Raw genomic sequence first — 7,108 nt, forward strand, 5'->3', positions numbered from 1 at the left:
GGTCCCAAATATTAATGTTGTCTGCTATTGAGGCACTCTGTACTACACTGTAACCTCCTGTTCACTGTCCCAAGAGGCACATTGTCCTAATCTGCACATTGTCTTGGCAGAGATTTTAAGTGTCTGTGCCCATCATGAGAACATATTTTAAATAATAGTAAATGCTACATGTGGAACGCATGTCCAAGCACACCTTCACCTTGTAATTATTAATCTACAGAGTGTACAAAAAATTATAAACCTAAAGAAATAGGATTTTACACCCTCCAGGGCCTCAGGGGTGTCAGTGTTTATTGAATTCTGTATAAGGACTAGGCTACAGAATAAATCAACCTCAAAGGCCATTGTTTATATTTTTAAGGGACATTTGGTATTACATTTTTTGGTCATTTGTTTTTTTAAATGAAAAAATCAGACAAGACTCTTCAGCCTTTTAGTTTTTCATGCTGTGACTACATTTGGGACATAAGTCAGAATCTTGAGGTTCAGAGAAATGTGAGAAAAAGATGAAAAAGGTGAGAAATAGCATGCTTGTTAGCATCAAACATTTTTGCTGGGCCCACATTGCTGAACCCTGGGAAACCAGTCCTGAGAAAACACTAAGATGGTGGAAGGCAGTCTCCTGATCCATCCTGCCTGCATAGGAGCAAGCTATTCCCTGGATTCCTCAACGCTTGCCTCTAAACCATGAAGCACGTCAGCTCTCCCCAACACAGAAGCACAGCAGCTGCCTCCGACTGCCCACCTCAACTCCAGCTTTGGCTTCAGCTGACTTACTACTCGAGGCTCCAATAGTTCCTTAAATTCTACACCACGGAAGAGAGGAATGGTTCCCTTAAGCCCTCTTTGGGCTCTAGAAACTTGAGTGAATAACAGTTTAGCTGATCCTCCCTAAATGTTGGGTGTGCCCCCCATGAGGTGACAATATTCCATTAGGGAGTATACAAATACACATATGTGCATGTGTTCAGCACAGAACATGTTTGGTACACAAACAGGATGTACAAAAATGAAAACTAGAAGAAAATATCAGGATAGAGAAGATAAAATGGAATTCTGATGTGTAGACCAGCAACATCTTCAGACCATGACTTGGGCCATGAATTTGTACCTTGGATTTTGGTCTTTCAAAAACCTCTACATAGATGTCACTTTTGGTAAGCATTGTTTAGCGCAATTCAAGGTTATGTTTTTCTGGCCAAAGCTCAAATATGGTGGTGGTTACTCTTGGTTATATATATATATATATATATATATATATATATATATATATATCAGATTTTACATGTCATGAACATCTTTGGCCATTGGACACATTTTCTGGGGTGCACCTTTGAGGATATGTGTCTGTGATGATGAAAGGGCCATAGGATGTTTCCAGAGACATACTTCATCAATCTTCTTGGGTTCAAATCCAGGCCCTCTAACTGTCAATTTAGAAAATGTAGCAGGGTTCATCATAGATGCAAGCTTCTCACTGACCAAGAGCTGCCAGCACACAATGCCTCAGGGCTTCCCTAAAATGAGGACACTAGAGAAACAAGAACATTAGTGTTGATGTCAGTCATTACTCTGACTCTCAAAGAAGATGAAAGCACATGATCGAGACTCTGTTTTTAGATGTGGTATCTTCTCAAGTTCTATGATGCACTAGAAAGTTCTGGAAATTAAAGTAGAAATGAGCATATTCTGTCAGAAATTCATTAGCCTCAATAAATTCAAGCCCTTAGATTGAGTTGGTGGATCCTGGTGGAGTTCTCACCGTACCACAAGACAAACAGCTCTTAGAAATGAAGTGACTTTATCCTCCCCCGACCCTCAGCCAAGGGTCTTAGATGAAACCCCAACAGGCCTGTCTATTTCACCAGTGGAGGACCCTGCAGCACACCAGGGCTTAATTTTTGCACAACGTTCCACCTGTCACTGGCTATACTCTGAATTTCAAATCACGTAACAGGGCCAGGTATATGGTAGACATATGTGTATCTGCAGGCTGAGAAACCAAATCAAGGCATGAAAATGACTTCCAAACAAACAGGCTAACTTGCCATGCATTGCTTATCCAGTTTTGACATAAGCTCACGTCCTAATCACAGAAACAGTCACATGATCTGGCTCCTGATGTAATCCAGACATTCATTTTTAGCCAAGCCATGATGAAAGATGGTGCTTTATACTGACATGGAAGAGAAAGAGAAGCTGTCCTGCCCCAGTCTGTCATCTTCCAATAACCGTACCCATGTGCCAAGGTCTTTCTAGGCACTCTGTATCAGGGATGGGCAAACCACCACACAGGCTCTCATCACAATTTAGAAGTGGGGCAGAGAAGGAAACAGAAATATCACTCTCAAAGACAGAGATACAAAGATCAAGGCACAAAGCATTAGAGGTCCCTGCTCAGGAACTCTACCAATACAGGATCATGTTCGAATCCCCAGCTGTCCTGTCCTCTCCAGTTGCTTCAGACAAAAGCCAGGGTGACACACTGGATCTTGAGATAGTTACCTTAGTGGACATATTAGCCACTGATCCCACTCATCTGAGCTCAGTTTAAATATCGAGGCATATGCCAGAACCTGGACCACTACACCATATCAGCTTAGCCCCACAGAGAAATCTCCATTAGGATTCTTTTCCTCATCATGTTCTCTTCATTTCTCTCCTCTTGAGAGTTTTCAGAAATATGATCACATAAAGAGGTCTACTTTATTCTTAGTGACTCTGTCAGGTACCATGGTAAACATCCTGCAAATGGCATCTGATCCATTCTCCTGAATATCAAAGCCAGATAGACCCTCCCACCCTACCCCCTTTTTCTGGTAAACTGGCTACCACAAAAACCTAGCACTAAATTAAATATATGACAGCAGTAAGCCCATTGGATTTTGGTACAATTATCTTCTTCATTTCCCAAAACATCAATCTTTTCTTCCCTCCCACTATTAAAAGTACTACCATTATTTCACAGGATTTTTAATTAAATGGTTATTTTCATTATTTATTTTACAACACATGCATATGTATGAGGGTATGTGTATCCAAGTATAGATGCCTAAGAAGTCCAGAAGAGGATATCAGATGCTCTAGAGACAGAGTTATGGGCAGTGATGAGTTGCCTGACGTGGGTGCTATGAACTAAACTCAGGTCTTCTGAGAACAACAAGCACTCTTAATTGCTGAGCCATCTCTTCAGCTACATTTTGCAGGTTTTTATTATGTATTTACTCAGACACATTTCTAAAACTTAGTTTTCTATAAAAATAAATTACCATGATTATCAGCTGCAATTTTCTTGTGTTCTGAATTGTCAAAAATTGCTGTGAATTATAATTTGAAAATGACCCTTTAGGTACTAAACTCTGTTCACTTGAAAATTCAGATAGCTGAACACTCTTCACAATCACCTGGATCAGAATATGTTTATGAAAGTGGAAAAGGGTGGGGGAAGGGGAAACCCAGGCAAAGGCTGGATACCTAACAGCATACAGTAACGAGCAGGTTATTTCTGAATCTATCACCAAGAACTTTACTGGGTTATGTTAGATCCAATAAGCCTAATATCCCCCTCCCCAGCCAACAATTTTGTAGCCTAAACATTGTCACTGTCAGTCCTTGGTCCCCCCAGAGCTGCCAAAGCCAGGGGCCTTGTTATGGCATCAAAGTATGAGAAGTCCCTGAGTTCAGCAGGTAATGAGCAGTCTAGAGCTTTACTCTCGGCCCGACAATGCCTCTGGAATGAGTAAGATCCAGCTTAAACGCAGGTAACTAAAGGTCAATACCTTCAGGAATCGAAGGGACTGGAGATGTGTAAGGCAGAAGCACTGTTGAGGATTTCTATACAGCCAAGGCAAAGGCAGGGAGGAGGAACTTGGAGAACTAACTAGACAGAAAGGCAGATCAGCTGTTATCAGACGGAGAGCAACAGAGAGTGAGGGAGATGCAAAGACCCTCCCTGCCCCCCCGCCGTGTGTGTGTGTGTGTGTGTGTGTGTGTGTGTGTGTGCGTGTGGGTGAGAGAGAGGGGGGGAGGGAGAGAGAGAGAGAGAGAGAGGAGAGACAGTGTGTGTGTGTGTGTGTGTGTGTGTGTGTGTGTGTTCACACCTTATCAGATTTTAGGCATGTCCAAAATGGCAACGATTGAAGTACTTAGGCATTGGGGTCAGGACTATGTTTTTCTAATTTGTTCAGTCAAAATTTACTTAGTGCCTATGGGGTACTAAGTATTCTTCCAGATGCTGGGAGAACAAGGGTACACTAAGCTATCAACACTGCTATACTCCTGGACACCACACTGTCATCTAGAACAGTCAGAATTCAGTGTTAAAAAGAAATTCACAAAAATCAGAACAAAAGAACAGTTCTGACCATATCCAGCATTGAGGGGGAAAACAGAACAAAAAGCAGAGGATCTTTGAGAGAGAATGCAAGAAGAAAGACTGCCTACTGCCTAAGAAGGTGGCATGTCACCTTCATAAGAGCAAGAGACTAAAGAAGCCAGTCACCTCTACTGATTTCCATGGAAAAGATGAGCTTACTACACAAGTAGTGCAGAAGCTTGCTGGTATTGCCAAGCATCCATTGCTGGATGGATCCAGCATCTACAAACAAGCAGGGCAGGAGAGGGTCTCAGCTTTCCTTTCCTAGGAAGAGTTTAACTAATCATCTATTTCCAGAAGTGCTGGGTCACAGGGAAGTTGCAGCTAGTCTCCTGTTACAGCAGCGTTTACCACAACGCAGCTGGAAGGGGAGAAGTGGAATAGTTATCCCCCTTCTAGTGCCAGTTACTTTATATAGCAATACCTCGATGTCAATGAGATGAAGCTTTTGCATTGTGATGCCAGCAAGAATAGTTTCATTAAATAAATAGCAACTCTGAAGTAGTTCAGTATCATTTACCTTTACTCACAAAGTAAAGCCGATTTTCCTTTCCCAGTATATAATAAACAATTGGAATTCATTTAAAAATAGGATCCTAATAGTATCTTTTTAACATGGGAAAGCAGTAAGTTGCTCTTCACCAATCTCTCACAAAATGGTTCAAGCAAACACACTTTTTACTTAAATTCTCCCTGGGTTAATTGAAGCACAGACAATAAGCATGAAAGAGCTTTAATATCTGCCCCTGTTTAAAATACTTCCCACTCAAACACCTTTTTCATTAATGGTTCCCAGCACATGACTTCTTTCAGAACGGGAAATAACAAGCTGAAGTGAATTAGGGAGATCAGTCATCCAGAATATTCAGAATGAATCATGGAACGTTTCTTTACCAAAAAGAAATGTTTATTCCTTTGCAACACAGTGAGGCAATATTTCATTATAGTATCAGCAAACATGCTAAACCAGGGACAAATCATATAAAGATACTGCCCAAAGGGTCTTTAGTACTTAATACATCCATCATTAACAAAATTGCTGTGTTCTCCTCTTCATGCATTGAACAAAGAATGTTTGATTTGCTCAGTTTCAAACGGGTCTTTAAAACCGATCTCTAGTATCTAGGATCAACCACACTCGAAGAGGAGGAATTTATGCAATGTTATTTTCTGATTCGACACAGCCATGTACTTGCAAAGGGCAGAATGGAATATTGAACTTGCCTGCCCAGGTATTCATTCTTTACTTTATTTGACTCACTATAGGAATGCTTAATATAACCTTTAAAAACTTCCCACTTGGGGCAAATTATACAGTTAGCCTTTAATTAAAACAACAACAACAACAACAACAACAACAACAACAAAGCCATCCACGTATGCACACCCCGCTCCCTCCCTCTTAAAAACAAACCATAGGCTTTAAGAATTAGCTCCAATAATAATCCCACTGTAGTCACGGGAAATCTTCCTCCAAAATGACAACTGACCCTAGCCATAGAAACCCTCCAAAGACGTCTTCCCTGGTCTTGGGGCGCACAGCTGTCACCACCCGGATCATCACCAACACGCACGACCCCAAAAGATGCTGCGTCAAAAGAAGCGAAGGAAAAGAGAGACTCTGGAGGGAGCGAGCCCGCGGAGCCGGTGAGAGGCAGTCTGACACTGACCTGCGCTAACATTCAGGAGCTTTCTCCTTTCCAAAGCTTGAAGTTCCCGGGAAGGAGCCAAAAAGAGGGGGACACGAGACCCACAGTCCCTTTAAATCGCCCACCCCCGCGCCTGTCAGCCTCTTCCGAACCCCCATGTCCTACAACTTCCTCCTCATGGAAACTTCCACTGGGTTCGGCGCCCAGGATGCCAAACTCCATTTCACAAGGAGCTTGTCCTTAGCTGGGTTCTGGCTTCAGGTCCCTGCACGGGGTGCCCGAGCCCGAGAGAAGCCGGGCGAAGAGGCCCGTGGCAGGGACAGTGCGCGGCTCTGGCCACCCGCTCCCGGCCCGCAGGACCGTAGCCCCCAGCCCACCCTGCGCCCCCTGCCGCGCCAAGTTACCGGAGCGCTGGAGCCTGGCGGTGGCGCCCCGAGGCGGCTTGCGGGCGAGCTGCGGCCGAGCAGCCAGTGGCCTCCGCTCTGGTGCTCGCATTAGCCATGCAAAGTTAATCCCGCCGCGTCACGCCGGCCGCCCGCCCGCCCGAGGCTGCGCTGTGCTCGGCCGAGCCGCAGTCTCCTCCCTGCTCCGCCCCCTCCGCCACGGGGTCCCGTGCGGCGCGGGCTCCCCGGCGAGCTCGACTCCCTTGACCTGTCAACTCTGCTCCAGCGCCGGCGCCGAGGGGCGCCGCGCGGGTCCCCGGACACTGGCGACCTCTCTGCAGCGACCTGCGCCGGCAGCGAGGTGCAGGGCCTGAGTCCCCGCCTCCTGGGGACCCAGCGCGCAGCCTTACTCGGGACTGGGGTGCCAGCTCCAAGGCGGCAGGCGAACCGCCGACAGCTCTTCCCCTCTGGTCCTCCAGCCCGTCCGATTCTCACAGCAGCCGCGGCAGGCTCAGGCCACCCTGGCTCCTCCAGAGTCGCAGCGACGAAATGGCCTCCGGGCTGTGCACCCTACCACGGCCCGATCAACCCGCCACTCGGGTGCCCTGCGCACCTGCCGCCTAGGTGCAAGTGTCCCCTGCTATAACCTCGTGGTAACGGCGCCTTGTGCACCACCCTCTCCGGGGTCACGTAGCTGCGGG

General features: G+C 45.7%; 1 protein-coding gene across 2 annotated transcripts in view; it reads right to left on the reverse strand.

Annotated features, from left to right (window-relative positions):
* Thrb (thyroid hormone receptor beta) overlaps positions 1 to 6,904 on the reverse strand; it is a 343,540-nt gene extending 336,636 nt beyond the window's left edge. For both annotated transcript variants that reach the window (XM_028760605.1, XM_028760609.1), the window contains exon 1: positions 6,818 to 6,904. The gene's annotated coding sequence lies outside the window, so the exon portion shown is untranslated. The remainder of the gene's footprint in view (positions 1 to 6,817) is intronic.
* Positions 6,905 to 7,108: the final 204 nt, after the last annotated feature.

The sequence above is a fragment of the Grammomys surdaster genome, unplaced genomic scaffold (assembly GCF_004785775.1).
Source record: "Grammomys surdaster isolate TR1022 unplaced genomic scaffold, NIH_TR_1.0 126546, whole genome shotgun sequence".
NCBI lineage: Eukaryota > Metazoa > Chordata > Mammalia > Rodentia > Muridae > Grammomys > Grammomys surdaster.